General features: G+C 44.6%; 1 protein-coding gene across 1 annotated transcript in view; it reads right to left on the minus strand.

The window, feature by feature from the left end:
- LOC138259594 (gastrula zinc finger protein XlCGF57.1-like) overlaps positions 1 to 18,057 on the minus strand; it is a 215,101-nt gene that overhangs the window by 41,479 nt on the left and 155,565 nt on the right. The gene's annotated exons all lie outside the window — the stretch shown is intronic.

Here is an 18,057-nt window from a genome sequence, read left to right on the forward strand (position 1 = left end):
CTGCCTGCTTCTGAGAGGGCTCCTTGTCTTGCTCGACGCCCCCTCTGTCCCCAGACGCAATTGGCGACATCCTGGTCCCTCCTGGGCCACAGCAGCATCCAAAAACCCTAACTGCACGATTTGCAGCTAGCAAGGCTTGTTGGCGGTCTTTCTTCAGGAAAACACTTCTGCACGACTCTCCACGGCGTGGGGGATCCATCCTCCAAAGGGGAAGTCTCTAGCCCTTGTCGTTCCTGCAGAACCTTCAGCTTCTACTGTCCAGTAGCAGCTTCTTTGCATCCACAGCTGGCATTTCCTGGGCATCTGCCCATCTCCGACTTGCTTGTGACTTTTGGACTTGGTCCCCTTGTTCCACAGGTACCCTCGACTGGAAATCCATTGTTGTTGCATTGCTGGTTTGTGTCTTTCCTGCAGAATTCCCCTATCACGACTTCTATGTCCTTTGGGGAACTTTAGTGCACTTTGCACTCACTTTTCAGGGTCTTGGGGTGGGCTATTTTTCTAACCCTAACTGTTTTCTTACAGTCCCAGCGACCCTCTACAAAGTCACATAGGTTTGGGGTCCATTCGTGGTTCGCATTCCACTTTTGGAGTATATGGTTTGTGTTGCCCCTATCCCTATGTGCCCCCATTGCATCCTATTGTAACTATACATTGTTTGCACTGTTTTCTAATACTATTACTGCATATTTTGGTATTGTGTACATATATCTTGTGTATATTTGCTATCCTCATACTGAGGGTACTCACTGAGATACTTTTGGCATATTGTCATAAAAATAAAGTACCTTTATTTTTAGTATATCTGTGTATTGTGTTTTCTTATGATATTGTGCATATGACACTAGTGGTACTGTAGGAGCTTCACTCGTCTCCTAGTTCAGCCTAAGCTGCTCTGCTAAGCTACCATTATCTATCAGCCTAAGCTGCTAGACACCCTATACACTAATAAGGGATAACTGGGCCTGGTGCAAGGTGTAAGTACCCCTTGGTACTCACTACAAGCCAGTCCAGCCTCCTACACCCAAGCCTGCCTTTTTTAATACATCCATACATACTCTCAGTTGAGGGAATTGAAAGCTTGTTCCAAATCCAGGGAGGCTAGGGCACAGACTCCTTTCTGCACATGGGGGTCATGAATCACATGGACCAAAAGTTGTATATTATGCAAGGTGCCCCTTCCGGGAATGAATCCCAATTGGTCCTCATGAACCAGGCAGGTAAGATACGGAAAGAGGCAAGCACCCAACACATGGCTAAGGAGTTTACAGTCCACATTAAGCATTAATATGGGTCATAGGATCCCAGTTCCAATTGGTCTTTGCCCGGTTTTGGATTTAATGAGATCAGGGCTTTACACATCCATCGGGGTAGCTCCTGCTTAGTGTATGCTTCAGCTTTTACCTCAACCAGTTTCTCAAGCAAGATGGATGGAAAGGTAATTGTTAAATTCTACTGGGAGCCCATCCCTGCCCGGTGCTTTTGCTGTTTTCATAGATTTCATGCCACTGTGAGTTCTTGTCTACTGATTTTGGCGCCTAGTAATTTCTGTTCAGCCGGGTACAAGGAAAGCAGTGGGAGCTGATTCAAATAGACAGACAGGTCCTCCATCTTGCCTTGCAAATTTGGCTGTTCATATACCTTACGCATATGATTTGCGAATACTTCAGTAATAGCCTGTTGTGTATGTAATATGTGCCCATTATAATCTCTTAATTTTGAGGATAGGTTGTGGGATTGTCTCTGATTTGATTAATCAGACCAATATTCTGCTCACTTTGTCTCCCTCAGTGTATCACCAAAGTCTGGCTCTGTTTTTTGAGTATTTATCCAATTGTTCCCACAGACCACAAACTGAATGTTGTTGTCGATCCCAGGCCGATTTTATGGTGGGATCAGCAGGGAGTTTAGATTCTACAAGCTCCAATGCAGCCTCTAGTTTGGTCAAATCATGTTCAAGTGTATGTCGTACTTCGACAGTTATGGCCAGACTCATCCCTCTGATGACCACCATAAGGGCATCCCCTTCTATGGCTTGGATACTCGCAGTTTCCCATTTTTCTTCAAAGTATTGATATAAGGATGTGTCTAGTGTGTTCCTAAATGCTGTGTCCGATAGGGATTCTACATTTAGCCGCCACAGTGGTACTTTAGGTAGTGGTAACCTATGGAGAGAATAGGTTAACAAAAGTGGTGAATGATCAGAAATGGAGTGAGCCAAATATTGAATATGTTGAACTTGGTGTGCAGCTGTCCCCTGAAAAAGAAAACAATCAAGGTGGCTATATGCGCAGGTGGCTGGAGTGTAGCAGGGATATGTACAGGTATTGGGATGAAGATGGCGCCACATATCCAGAAGGCCCAGGCTAAACAGAGTTTGGCAAACCGAGGGTAGAAATTGGGGCTTAGTGTCCACTCCTGGAGGGCAGAGCGCAGTTGAAATCAGTGGCTAGGATGATTTCGGATGATGGCGAGATCTCCCCTGCGTTGATTACCAACCCCAGGAAGATGCCATCATCTGTGTTAGGTGCATGGACATTGATCTGGCATAGGTCATGGGCATCCAACGGTACTAGCAGGATTGTTTAGCGCCCTTCTGTGTCTATTACCGCACTTGTGGTTTGAAAAGGGACCTCCTGGGACCACCCAAAACAGTGTCCCCCTAGCACATCCAGAGTAAGAGGTCGCAAATACCCTGCATCGCCACCTTTTCTGGAGGGATTTAAGACAGTCCCCCCATGTATGAGTCTCCTGAAGGAATGCTATGGTCTCTCTATATCATTTAAAAGATGTTATAACCCTATTGCACTTCAGTGGATTATTGAAGCCTCTCACATTCCATGTTATACCCTTGAATTGCGTTCCAGAATTCACATTGGTCATTAAGCAGGGCTATATGCACCCTCTCCCATTCCACCAAGCCATGTAAGGTCTCCATCACCATAACCCTCCTCCAGGAAGCTCACCCCCCCCCCCCACAATATCCAATATGACAACGCTTGCAAAGTGCTAAAGTCAACCAATAAAACAATTAAAACTGTAGAAAACTTTTCCAGCTCTGGAACAAATACTTCAAAGATAAACCTCAGTGAATAGAACATTCCCTGCGTCCCCTCAACCTCGGGCAGTAGCCAACAGACCACTCCTGAGTAACAGTCCAACAGGAGGGTCATAAACCCCGCCCCAAGTTACTGTCCCAAAACAAACTGGTATTTGTACAATTAAAATGTGTATGTACACTAATTGATAGACTGACCTAGGCTCACAAGCCCCGCTAGTCACAAGTCTGGTGTAGGAACTCAGTAATTTGTGGAGACCTGGGCCACAAACCCCCATAGGGTGGACATGAAGAAAGAAAGAACTCCAATATGAAGGATTCTAGCATGAGTCCGGGATTATAGTCAGCAGTCGGTGCCACAGTTCATGTTCGAGGGAAGGTCTCAGCTTGTATTTCTCTCTCCTCCCCCATCATTACCTGTTCATCAGGCAGCGTTTGGATGCCTCCGCAACTCGGCGGACTCCCAGACTCTGGGCGGGAGGGGGGGCTCAAGCCACTGACTCAGTGAAGCAAAAGGGTTCTTGGATACCAGCGACCCCCCCTGCACACAGCGTTCCATCTTCTAGAAAAAGGATGCGGTCAGATGTATGTTTCTAAGGGGTTTTATGTGGATGCGGGGAGAACTTTCTGTGGTGACTGGGCTGCTGCGTATTCCTATGCCAAGACTCTCGCCATTCGCTGGATTGTTTGCTGGATATTGAACTCTCAAGAGGGCTGGGAAGATCAGGCATTGTTTGATGTGTTGGTCACGCATCCTCAGCTTGACAACCATAATTCTTGCAGAGGTCCTAAACCTTCCTGGTGTAGTCAGGGAAAAGCTGAATGGCCACACCGTCATATTGTGGGTGGGCCATGTGTCCGTTCATATTGGAGTAAGATATCACTGTCACGATGGTTAAACAAGCGCGCAATAACTGCTCTAGGTGGGGCCCTGAGCTTAGGTTTGGGACCCAAGGATATATGGGCCTTTCTATGGTAAAGAACTTACAGAGGCAGATGGTAGGCACTGCTGACTGTAACCAATCTTCTAGTAACAATTCTTCTGAAGGACCCTACGCCTGTTCAGGGTAACCCAAAAATCTTAGATTGTTCTGCTGGGAGCGGCCCTCGGAGTCTTCCAGACGCTCATCAAGGTGGCTTGCACTTCTTTTTTAGCTCTGTCACTGTAGTCTGAAGTTCCTGGACCGTGACCCTGTCCTCCACCTACTGAAGGTCGAGGCGCAAATGACTAATGTTCATTGTCATTGTGTCCATCTTTTATTCAAACGCCGCCTGGGACCTCCTAATCAAGTCCAGTATTTCAGTGGTTCCTGGATCAGGATTCCTTTGGTCCAGGGTTGGGGGGTCTTCAGGGATGGGCTTTTTAGGTCATAACTATTTAGTTGTCTTGGGCCCCCTTAGATTGCCTGTCTTTCATCATTGTGGAATATGAAACAGGGCAGATTAAGCCATTTCCCAAGTTCTACCTGAACGGCCGTCCCTCCAACTAATCAGGTTTCCCAGGGTATCATAGATGGCAGGTGAGATTTGCAGTATTGCACCACTTAACTCCCAAGGTAAAGGGTGGAGGGTGATGGGCACTGATGAAGTGTGGCCCCCCCAAGAGCACACGTTTTCTCAGGAAGTATAATCCTTTACGCTCCTATTGTCAGGATTATCTGGTTGTCGCCATTCAAAACAACAATGTGCTTGAGGACAGCAAAAGCTTTCTGTCCCATTTTCTCTGCACCTGCAACCTCCTTGGCTGTCTGTAGTATCCTCTCTATATGATGGAGGGAGCTTCTGTCTTCCTGTGTGCCACTGAAGCGCCATTGTGATCTGCAGCCCACCTGTGATCGAGGTACCCCTGTAGGTCATCAGGCTGAATGCTGGAAAGCCCCTGAGTCCCCTGCTGTATTTGCCGCCAATGTCTCTTGAGACATCTGTCACACTCCGGCTTGGTGGGAGGGGGGTAAGGGAGGGTGGAGGGGGTGGCTGTACAACTGGAATGTCCTCTATATGCTCTCATGCAGGGGCCACATTCAACCCGGTCCACACTGATGTTCCAGGTGCCCACTCACTGCAATCACGCCAAGGTGTTCCCATGTTTGCCACGCTGCTTCAAATCAGAGAGTGAACCAGCTTCAGGTGGTGTAATCAATTCCCATGCACCGCTTGCAGGTCTTTCTGACTTCCCTAGGCAGTTACTTGTTTTCCAGGCGCGATCACGACTGAAAGCAGGCCCCTCTCTGGGGCCTAAGGAGAGTGCAAGTTGGGCCTCAGCTCGCCTCATATATCACCGTAGCACCTCCAGGATCAATTGCACTGGGCAGCTACTCCCACAGTGTCGTCCTTCGCTCCACCAAGAAACTGAGCTCCAGGAACTTGGACTTACATGGCAGAGATTCTAGGCCCAGGGGTATCCTTCACGGGAGAGCTGTACCAGGGACAGAGGACCTGTCCCACTCTTGAAAGCCTATGACAGCAAGATGCTAACCAGGAAAAGGGAGATGTCAGTGGCTCCTACAGAACAAATTGGGAGGAAAGACTCCTGTATTCTGAGGCCAGAGACCCCACTCTTGATGCAACTAGAAGAGTGGTAGTGTCTCAGGAGTATAGAGAGTTCCTACTCACTTTGGCTCATAACATCTTGGCCAGGTCGAAACTTGGAATGGGTTACTACCTCACTTCTATTGGCCAGGTATGTTCCAGAAGGTGAAGGAGTTTTATAACTCCTGTGTCACCTTTCAAGCCAGTGGCAAAACACGTAGACACCTACCCCCTTAATTCCACTTACAGTGGTTGGGGTTCCCTTTGAAAGGGAAGGGGGTGACGTTGTTGGCCCCCTCGACCCTCCAACAGCATCTAGGAACATACTTATACTGCTCGTAGTGGATCATGCCACCAGGTACCCTGAAGCTATACCCCCTAGGACTACCCCTGTTACTACAATGGATATGACCCTGATGAGTATTTTTACTAGAGTGGGCTTCCCTAAGGAGGTGGTATCAGACAGAGGTAGTAGCGTCATGTCCGCATACCTCAAGGCAATGTTGAATGACATATAAGTTCACTAGCCCATATTACCCACAAGGAAATGGTTTAGTTGAGAGATTCAACAAAACCATGAAAGGCACATTGCAGGACTCCCTGAAAAAGTCAGGCGATGGGATATCCTGTAACCATGCTTACTTTTTGCCTACAGAGAAGTACCACAGAAGAGTGTAGGGTTTTCCCCCTCTGAACATCTGTTTGGTCATCCTGTAAGTGGAGCATTGTGTCTAGTGAACCCAAGCAAGACGTTGTGGACTATGTGCTTGGCCTACGTTATTGGGTGGCTGAGTACATAGAGAAAGCATCCAAAAACCTCGAGGCCAACCAAGAGCTTTAGAAGTTCTAGTATGACCAAAAGGATGCCATGGTGGATTACCAACCAGGGCATAAGGTGTGGGTACTTGAGCCTGTGGGTCCCAGGGCACTCCAGGACTAATGGAGTGGCCTTTACCCTAACCTTGAGAAGAAGAGTGAGGTTGCATACCAGGTTCATCTAGGCACTTATAGGAACCCTCACAGGGTCATCCATGTGAACCGCCTAAAGCTCTTCCATGACAGGGCTGATGGTCAATGATGAGGATCAGAAAAAAGAGAGTGAGCCTCTCCCTGACCTCCTCTCCTACAGCCCCAAAGATGGGTCAGTTGATGGAGTAGTCTTCTCAGACACCTTCACCTCCCAACAGTAAACGAGCTGCAGGCAGCTCCTTCAGCAGTATGCTGAGCTCCTTTCCCTGACCCCTGGTCAGACTCATTGGGGTGTCCATAATGTGGACACTAGAGACCATATGCCTGTCAAGAGCAAAATAACATCATGCTGGAGTTAGGGGTAATTGAGCACTCTGACAGTCCCTGGGCCAGCCCAGTGGCCTTAGTCCCCAAACCTCATTCCACACCTCTTCCAACAGCATGACCTACAAACCTGCATACCAAGGCAGGGGGCTTCAAAGAAGCCCACCGTCCTTGATATGTAGATCTGGTTTCCCTCAAAGGAGAAGATGCTAACCTCCTGCCTGAGGGCCCATTTGGCACCTGGACAGGTGGGAAAATTAGTAGTCAGAAAGGCGTGCCCACCTCTCACACCAGTCCCACCCCTAAGGTGTGGACTCAACTTTTGAAAATCTGTCATCTTTGGTGATGCAGAACTAGGAACTCTGGGACAGGGTGATGCCCACTTTCCACAAGAAGTGGTCAAATAGAAAGTGTAGTGACCCAGGGGTAAGTAGCCCACTGGATACTACCCTACTCTCCCCAAAAAACCCTAATGTCAGTGTTTAGAAGAGCCCCTGGAACCAGGAAATCAAATCCCACTGACCTGAAGAGGACACTCCAGAGATACAAAAGCGAAAACTGAAGACCAGTGATGGACTCAGCACCAAACCTGAATTCCTTTAATGTTTATCATCACAAGTGGAGATTTCATTGTCCCCCTTCCAAATCAAACCATAAATAAAAAATGTATTAACATACATATATATACACACATATATTTAAATACACAATGATACAAAATGTGTATATATATATATATATATATATATATATATATATATATATATATATATATATCCAGAATTACTTTCCTCCCAGAATATGTCCCAAATTTCATTTAGAAAAGTTTTTTTTTAAAAACTTTTCTAAAAAAATCCCTCTTAATATGAAATACAAGAACCAACTATTAAAACAGTCCCCATCACTCACCTCCATAAAAGCCAGTACAAAACATTCACACTGATACAAATAGATACTTTCCTTGACATCCACAGTCTTTAGGAAGTATATTTCTATATAGGTAAAATAGAGGACCATTAATCCATTATCCATCATATCGCAGAGACACAAACACCATGTGGTGACCCATATAGTGATAGAAATTCATCCATGCTGTCTTTCTCCAATAAGTGCATAAAAAGTGTGAAGAAATGTTACCATAGAGACAAGAAAGCAACCAGGTTTGTGTATGTCCCTCATGCAATCCAAAAATATCTTTAATTTCATAGCATATCCATGATATCTTTAATTTCATAACATGCACTAGTCATAGTACTGGGACTTACCATGGAGTCCAAATATATTCTAATAAAATAGGTCAGAACAGAATATTATTCATCTAGTTCAAGCCTTGATTCTACAATGAGAATCAAACATTTTGAATTACACAATACTCTAAAGATTGTTAAACAATAAATCAAAAGCCGCCCTACTACTACTCTAAATCAAATTCTTATATAAAAGGCCCCTATAGGTCCTCTCGTTCCTATTAACTTATTATTCATATATAAGAAACTGACATTTTATTTAATTCTGTAATGCAGCTCTGTAGCTCAACAGAGACAAACCAACGGGCCCCCTATAATGTAAACGGTTCCCTAAACTTACCTCTAAGTCGGCGTTCTTGTCTTTATTTAACCGCTTAATATATTGTTCATGAAGTAACCCGACTGGCCTCACATCAATCTATTTATACCGGGTGCTCGCTTCAAACGGTGTAGACCAGGAAATGAAATCACTTCCTATACAATCTGATTCACTTCCTGCCCACACCGAGCGAAACACGAGCCACTAGAATGTTGCTTGTGGCACCGAACAGGCACCATCTTGGAATTCCGTATTGTATCAACAATATGCCCAACTCGCTGGCAAACTAAAATAATTTAATTAAAAGAACAAATACAACCCCCGATCACCTGTTCATAAAAACTGGAGATCTGCTGCAAATATAGAAAAGCTATTAACGTCTAAAGGGCACTATACCTATCAAAAAAGGAGGAGCAGCTCAATACGAAAATTATGCGAATAGCATGTGGTACACAACGGGATTACTCTCTAACCAGAATATTAAAAAGCTAAAAACCAACCCATCGCCTGTGAAAAAAATATATATATGTGCACATAAACCTGTATACACCCCCTAGCATAGTAATAGGCAGCTATCTCCTGAGTACTAGGGATAAGGAATTGAGCATAAATGACCATCCAGGTCAATCCAAAACAACCTCTCCATGGTCAGAACCCTTCCTCCTTACAATTTAAACCATATTTAATGGTGTCTAACCTAGTGATATACCACCATTCGCGTTTTTTCCTAAGTAGCTCACAGTTCCCCCTCTGAAATATTTTCTCTAAAATGAACCACTTAAAATCTGTTTCTGAATGTTCACTTCTCATAAAATGTTCCACCAGAGGTGCATGGATCTTTCTAGTTCGAATGGCGGATCTGTGTTCACAAAGGCGAAACCGCAATTCTAACCCCGTTTCTCCCACATATCCTAATCCGCAGGGGCAAAGAATCAGATACAATGTGAAAGTATATATATATTTAGTCTATTTTGTTGTTGTGTGTAGGTTTGATTGAACAACCTTGGGGAGCATAATATTTAGTCCTCAAGAAGGTGGTGATAAAGGTTTGGAAGCCCACCGAAACGCGTTGACGCTTTACTGTTACTGGACCCATAGAAGGAGGCTCTTATCGAAGAAAGAGTGCTGACAATTATCGATAGGCCTATACCTATCAACACTGGGACAGTCTCATTTTATAGACTATTGTATATGTCTTTTGTTTGTTTCCCTTTCATGGAATTTTACTTGATATTTATTTTGTGTTATTGATGTCTTAGTATTGATGTGTTTGCCTTGTTACTGTATGATCTGGGGTTTTATTTGGAATTTTATTAAATATTTACCCTTGATTCCTTTGACTTTAGGCTGATTAATAGAGAGATTCATTGTCTGTGTGAGTGAGGTGCGACTGGTTTGGTTCTCCCGTGGGGGATTTTTTACGATTTCACTGTGTTACGGTACCCTGTTCCCCCCGATATATCAGATACAGGAGGGTCCCCTCTCTATTTTTTCGTTACTCAGCACCAAACCTGCCAGCCTGTATATTAACTTCAACCCTGGAAGCCTGCCAGCTTTCACCCCAGTGCAAGGGAACTCCTGTGGAATGGCAAAGCTGCTCCCATGCATCCTTGTTGGCACCCAGGAACCACTGAAGAGGATTCCGGACTGCCAAAACCAGCTGGCGGACAGCACCACTGTGCCTGAGCCACCCAGACCGTGTTAAAGTGGGCAAATGGTACCAGCGTTGTCCCAGCCCTCTCCAGAGACAAAGTCTATTCTGGGTCTCCCCACTACACCCTTCAAAAAAGACGGACGCAGCTTCGTTGTGCAGGCCCCTTTCAACCGCGACTGCCTCCGGCAACGCCAAACTCAAACTGACAGTCCACTGCACCTCTGCACCCAGATGCCCCAGACCAAGGAGAAGAGGACCACTGGTGTTTCTGGGTCCCTCATGTTAGTGAGACCTGAGTCCACTCAGTGGCTCATCTTAACTGGACACCCAGTTCTAACCTGCAGCCTCTTTCCATCTGGACTGATCTCCCTTGACTAACATTGGGCAGCCGTCGCCATACTACACCTCTGCACCTGTCCACCCCAGTGCCGGCCGGTGTGACCTGCTGGTGTGGTCCTGACTGTTGCCCAATACTTACCTTAAGTCCAGGAGATCGGCCCCATAAGTCACTGTACTCTACCTGTTTGCCATATTTGTTGTTCCTCCATAGTACAACATTGTAGCTTTCAAGAACTGCACTGGAGCCTCCTCCATAGTACTGTTTGAGAGTAACACTAGGACCTATTGAATGGACAGGTGCTCCTCTGAAATTTGCTCTGATGGGAGGAGAGCTGGAGGTGGGGTACAAAGGGTAGGGGTTTAGCCATACTGAACAATTTGTAAGAAGCATCTGTCAGATGTGATGGATCACCACTCTAGTAAAAAGTGCTGAATGCAATGGGATCACCCTATGGTGTTAAAAGACTCTCACTCACTGGGATTCCAAGTGGCTTGCTTCATCATAGAGTCCTTGTCCATATACCTAATGTATATGGACGGACTCAACCTTGGTAGCCAAGGAAGTTCTTTGGTTATTGGGTGGGATCCTAGATTTAAAGTAGTCTAGGGTGTCCTGAGGGTTAATTTTATTTTCAAATGGTGACAGAGTTATAAACAGGTAGGTATGCACTAATGGAATTACTATCCTCTGTGTCCCTGGGTCAACATGCTTCAGCCATCACACCCATGCTTCCCACTGTGCTAGCTGGCTTTCACCAGGACCTCCCAAGGATCCCGTTGGTATCCTATTTGTGTGCATTCAAATGTGACACATCCATTCACCATATTCAAAAATACCATACGTATCAACTCGTTTGATCTCTATGTTCACAGTTCTTTAGTGGTGTCCTATTCAGAGCTCCATTAAGGTAAGGAGGCAAGTGAAACTTGCAGTCAAACTCTCGGGAACATGTATATGTGGTGGGGGCTGGGTCTGTTGGAGCCCCTGAGTAGATGGTGTGCTTCACTGCTCCTGTGCCATTTCTGGTGACGGTTGTCCATTCGGTCAAGTGGCCATCTTGATTGATGGTGGGTAGGTTAGCAACAAGTTGTCTGGGGTTGGGTTGGGTTAGTGTGCAAAGCTGCTGTAGATGTTTACGATTCTGCTCTGGAAGAGGTTAGATAGGTTGGTGCAGAGTTGCTGGGAGACAGCGATGTTGGTGACAGTGGCTGAGGGCGAGGTGAAATCCTTGACAATTAAAAAGATCTCCTTGCAGCTGTTGGTTGCCTCCTTTGATGCAGTGTCTCTTATTTGCTGGTGATAGCATCTGAGTGCGGCCTTGTAGGTAGTTCTGATGGTGGCTGTGTGCCTAGCTCTCCATTTCATTTCTGTTTACAGTGTTGTTTGATGTCTCGGAATTTTTCCACATCCCAGCTGGCCTCCTTGTGTGATCTACTATGCTTGTTGGGTTTGATGGGTGTGAAGGAGTCCGCGCAGTTCTTGGTCCAGTTGTTGAAGTTGTTAAGGTCCTTGTCAAGGTTGTCTGTGGGTCTAGGTTGATCCGTGTTGAGGGCACTGAGCCAGTCTGCTTCTGTGATTTTGCCCACCTGTGGCTTGGAATGCTGAACCTGATTGGGGTGTTGACAAGGTGTGGTGAATTGGAAGTGGATGATGAAGAGGTTGGTCCATTTGAGCGGTATGGTGGAATAGTATTTGATGCTGTCTCTTGTGGTGAAAATTGGGTCCAGGGTGTATCCTGTGGTGTCTGTTGGTTCTGGGATGAGCTGGTTAAGTCCAATGTTATTCAAGCTTTCGAGGAGTGCTGTGGAGTAGGGCTCGTTTTGGTCTTTTGGTGAAAGTTGAGGTCATCTAGAAGAATGTAGGCCCTGAAGTCAATGGTGAGCAGAGCGACGAAGTTGGTAATGAGGTTGATAAACGTGGCTAGTGGTCCGAGTGGTCGGTAGACGAGTCCTCCTCCTGGCTTGTGAAGGTAGTCCTGTCGAGCGATCTTGTAGCCCGCTGGAATTGTCATGGTGAGGTTGGGAGCTGATGAGGGATTAAGCCGGGTCTCTCTGATAAAGAGTATGTCAGGTGGACCACTGCTCAGCAAGTCCAATATTTTGGTAGAGGCTCCCTCTTGTTGTTTTTGAATGACAACACCTGACTGCCAAATTTAATTTACTTGTAAGTCTCCAGTATATGGTAGCACATGTACCAAGGGCCTGTAAGTTAAATAGTCCTAGTGACCAGCAGCACTCATTGTCATTGTGCCAGTCACTAAAGTAGCACTTCATAACATGTCTCAGGCCTGCCATTGCAACCTTCAGTGCAGTTTTAAACTGCCACTTTGATCTGGCAAAATAAACCTTTTTGCAATGCATAAACCTTATTTTTTAAAACTTATATATTACCCCTAAGGTAGGCCCTAACAGCCCATAGGGCAGGATCCATGGTATTTAACAATTAAGACGTGGGTTTAAGTGTTACATGTCCTGGAAGTATAAAACTTTGTTTTTCATAACTGTAAGGCCAATCCTTCCCACCGGCTAACAGTGGGTTACCTTATTATATCTAATAATTGCTAATTTTGGATTAGGACAGATAGAAATATGCTATGAGAACTGAAATTAATTGTAATTCAAAATCCTCTATAATGCTACAGTCAGACTTTAAGTAACAATTCTGAAAATGCAACTTTTAGAAGGTGGGCATTTTTTGTGTCCTAACACTTTGGTGCTTTCTCCCACTGTCATGGCTCACATGATTGTGAATGGCTATGCTGTTAGGGTTTGTGTATTCTTCCCAGACAGTGACATAAAAGGGACTAGGTGTGAGCTGGATAGGCCATCTTGTCAGGATGGCTGGGGATGGAGCCGAAGATTTACCCTGCCCCACTTCCACTTTAAAGGGACTTGCCTCAAGCACACACAAAAAACTGACACCCGCCTTTTGTCACCGAAGACTTCTTGGAGCCTTGACAGATGAAAGGAACCAGATATGGTGCTAAGGTAAGGTGCCCTCCCACTCACAAAGACTAGTACCAGGTATAACTATTGGACCTCCTGCTCCAATCATCAGTACACTACTGGGCCTGTGGAGTTACAGCGAGACTCTCCTTCCCTCACACTCTTATCCCTATCTGCTTATTAAACATTTCCAAATAACTCCTAAAACTAACCAAACTAACAAACCACCAGTTTCCCTAACCTACATCCCACCATCTCCTCAACTACATCTCACACAGCCCAACTAACCTCTCAAATACATGCAAAACCTAATAAACTATCTAGACCACCAACTACCTTTTCCTACCTCTCATCCAGTCCGCTACTGTCTGTCGTGCCTGGTAGCTTCATTGTATCCATTCCACTCTCCACTAGACCCAAACGTATGCCTATCACTATCAAAAGTAAATAACTTTTCCACTCTCCCCTAGACCCAAACAGACGCCTATCACTATTAAAAGTAAATAACCCTGCACAGTCCAGCCTGCACCGACTACCCAACTACCTCTCATCCCTTGCAGGTATATCCCCATGCATGTGCTCTCTAACTAACCCCTAATACATATTAATAACAACTGAAACTATCCAATCCACAATGGCCCTGTTTTTTAACAGTGGTATGGCTTGCCCAAGTAATGTGTGCAGCAGACGTTCCCCAAGACCTGAGAGGGAAGATCAGATGGGAGGATGGGGAAAAGGTGGAGGAAGGTAGCTGGCTGTATGACTAGCCAGTCCAGGTGTATGTGTGGTGGGCAATTGCCATAAATCGCTCTGTAGTAGGACACAGTTTTGTCCATCAGTGCTACTAAGATGGCAACATCTCCCTCTGTAACCTCGCTTGTGATCTGCTAGACATCATTGGTCATATGGCAAATGAGTTCCTATTGGCTTGTGTCTCTGCCAAGTATAGCAGAAGCTGACATTGTACAGACTTTGTGTTGTTATGAATCTGGATCCCATACTTAACAGCAGACCTGCATTTTTGCTGCTGTACGGATGAAGTGTGTTTGTAATGTGGAACTGGTGGAATGAGGCACTGCAATGATGGCCGGTATAACCGTAGACTTTTGAGTGCTGGTGCTACAGTAAACAAAAAGCTAGAATGTGTTTGGGAGATTGTCACAGGGATGTTAGATGCTGCAGCTAAACCACACGATTCAGCAACAGTGATGGTGGTCGGCACTGATGTAGATGAGGAGCTATGTTAACAGCCAATGAGAGCACTCTTGTGGCCCTTTGTAGATCGGAGTGCCTGGCTGCTACAGGGCACTACGTGAAATTCCCACATAGAAATCAAAGTGCAGGAAATTAGCCAATTTTGCTTTGACAGGATCTGCTGCTCTGTGTGGAAAAAAAGGAAAAGCACAGTCCCTGTTTTAAGCACTGTGATGGGCTGGGTGGAAAATGTATCCACTTTATTGCTAACTCAGTCCTGTCGTACCTCAGGAGTTGGACTAATGCATTTTAGTGCACCGCACTAAAATACACAGTTATACGCAGTTCTAGCGTTACTGATCACCTGAGGCATGCTCTAGCTAAAGACAAGATGGTGACAATGCTTTACATGTTTGGGATCCGCTCTAAAACAGTGATTACTGCATGCAGTAAAATAAAAATGGTGAGTACTTATTATATGATCGATGCGCAGATAAATTTTGTAGCACTTTTACAGCCTGCCAAATAAGGTATGGAGTTAATAGATTTTGCCTCAAGTCTCAACTTCCACGTCTGACAGATGAATCAAACTTTGCTTTGCTCTATTGGGTAAACTATTATGAAACTATGTGGATAGAAGCTTCACAGAGGATTTAAACGGAGACTAAGTACCGACCTAGTTAAACCAATCTACTGCTCACAATTAAACATTCATTTCTGTAATAAATCCTGATCTTACCCATCATACGTTGGCACAAACATCAAACCCTTCAGCAGAGAATATGTGTCTCGTAAGTGAATAAGAGCACCAAAAACAACAATAAAGGTATAAAATTCCCATACCAATGAAAGAAAAAATACTTTGTTGCTTGTGTGTCTTCTCAATAATTACCTTACTGAAAAAACTCCAAAAATGACAAATGGGCACAGTCCGGTAGTTTAGGGAGGAACAATTTGTGGTTGAGTGGCAAATGTTAGTGGTTCGTCCCAGTCAACAGTTTTACTTTCTTTTAAGCTATGTTGCTTATTCTTATAGAGTGTAGCATGCCCCACTTCTTCTTGGTGCTTCTGAAAAACATCCAACTTGAGAAGAAATGATAGAAAAAGCTGAGACAAAGCCTACCAGTAGCTAAAAAATAAGGCCTTTAATAGCTAGTGAAAGAGTTGAAGATGAGGCTATGCATGTAAATCAATGGAAGCTTATTCCAGACGTTTTCCGTAGTGATGGAAAAAGCTCTGTCACCAAATGTTATAAACCTGGTTTTGGGTCTCACCAAAGCTATTATCTGGAAGACTGCACGTTGCAATGCGGCAAATACAGGGTGAACTTAGCTGTCAGAAAGTCTGAGGAAGCCTTACATGTTACCCGGTGAACAATGCCTCTAAAGAACATATTCCCAGATTGGGAGCCAGTTTAGGGAAGGCAAGATCAGAGTGATGTGATTACTGCTCCTCATTCCATTAATAAACACTGTAGCGAATTTTGGATTACCTGCAGCCCTTTCAACATTCTGTATGAAAGGTCAGGTTAACGTAGTTGCCACAGTCGAGACATGACTAGATGAGCACATCAACCACAGGGATATGATGTTCTACTTCAATAAAGGGTAGAATCTTTTTTAGAAGCCTGACCTGCCAAAATTATATACAGGATATCTTAGGATCCTGTAGCTCAAAGGATAAGTGAGCTAAATATAGATGCCAAGTTGCAAACAACCATAGATGGTTCTGAGGTGTGGCGCTATAACTTTGGGCCAACCAGCTGGATTCCATTTGTCTAAATTGCTCCAAGTAATACGAAGGTCGCTTTGGAAGAGTCAAGTTTTAAGAAATGGGACGGCACTTTTGTACTCAGAAACATTTTTCTGGAGACGGAGAACGACAAGGAATGTCTGGGCAATGGTTGATGGTTCGCCATATGAGCCACAAAGAAGTTAGCTACCTTCTTTTGGCAGTTGTACAGAAGCCTTGAGCTTCATATTCAAAACCTCCAAGCAGAACAAATTTGAAATCTGAAATCTGAAGCTCTTAAGGTCACATCTTTCTTGAGTGCTTTGGGCACCTTGTCGTAGTTCTCCAGAAGGTAACTTTGTGAAAAGTTTAATGTCTTCTTTCCTTATATGCCAGTTGATCCCCAAAGGTCCGAGACCGTTCCTTGGGTAGCAACCCATGGGTTCAAGTGGCGAAAAAGGACTTTCCAATACATTCTTTAGGACCAAAGCTAAGAATCTGAATCCAACTTCCTTAGACTCTTCCATCTTCCGTGCCACTGAATTATCCATAACAGTGAACATTCCTTGGTATCCCCTGAATCCTCTGTCTCATTGTTAGATTACAAAACCTTCCTCTAAGAAGTCTTTAAATTGTAAATTCCAATGGAAAACAGATTTAGTCCTGAATCCTTTCATAACAACCAACAACAATCTTCACCACACCTTCTTTTCTTCTTAGGTTCCAGCAACACTTAAAGGTGATGGAAGCCCCAATAAATAATGTTGTGGTGATTAGTACATTTCCCGAAACTCGGAATAATGATTTTTCCACAAGATACCCTATGTTTTCAATTGTTACTGTGCTTTATTGTGCCTTGAATCCATGCAGCTCTTTCCCTCCTTCCAAGATGATGACATGGACCTTTTAGTCAAGAGTTCTTCATTTGGCTTTCTTTTGCCCTTTGTGCCGTTTAGCTAACAATGAGAAACACTACTCTTCTAGTCACCCTTCAACTATCTCCTCATGAAGTAAGGTGCCTTGATGTTTTTGGGTTTCTACGGTTTCAAGGAATTCCCTGGAGTTGCTCTACTTTCCCACTCAGAGGCCAACACGCACAACGCTCTTGGTGTGGGCTTGTTTTAGATAATTGACTTCTTGTTGCAAACGTTTTCTAAACATAAGGCAGGTCTCATCTGTCAACTTTTTGGATTCCTTTTCTGTAAATCAGTCTCCACCTGTCTTCATTGAGAGCTTTCACACAGAGGAGTCTGGAGAAACAGGGATCTCATTGTTTAGAGGTGCCTCTAGATCGGAGGTCATTTATACTTTTGGCACCTCATGCTGTGGCTGGGGAAGGTGTGACAAAAACATATCTGTTCCCTGCTAGAAGCCAGCCAAGCAGCAAGCAATGGCAAATATATTGTATGTTGGCCTGCAAAAGACAGCAAGTTTAGCAATATTTCCAAACGTCAGTATTGTGAAATACGAATCTAGGTTCACAATTTTTTTAAATTTCCCTTAAATAGTAAAATAAGGCATGAATAGAGCCTTCAAGCCACTTACATGTTTTAAATGTGCGCTTATTGTAGCTACAACACACCTTTACAGCTGGCCTATTAAATGTCTTATTTTTTATTTAAGGTGTAATGGGTTAATTTGACACGTTAACACTGAGACCTGGCCACCAGAGTATCATGGTTTCTTTTCAATCCATGGACTTGGGTTTATGTCCGACATATGGGGGGGGCAAACACCTTGCTGTGAC

The sequence above is a fragment of the Pleurodeles waltl genome, chromosome 9 (assembly GCF_031143425.1).
Source record: "Pleurodeles waltl isolate 20211129_DDA chromosome 9, aPleWal1.hap1.20221129, whole genome shotgun sequence".
Classification (NCBI taxonomy): Eukaryota; Metazoa; Chordata; class Amphibia; order Caudata; family Salamandridae; genus Pleurodeles; species Pleurodeles waltl.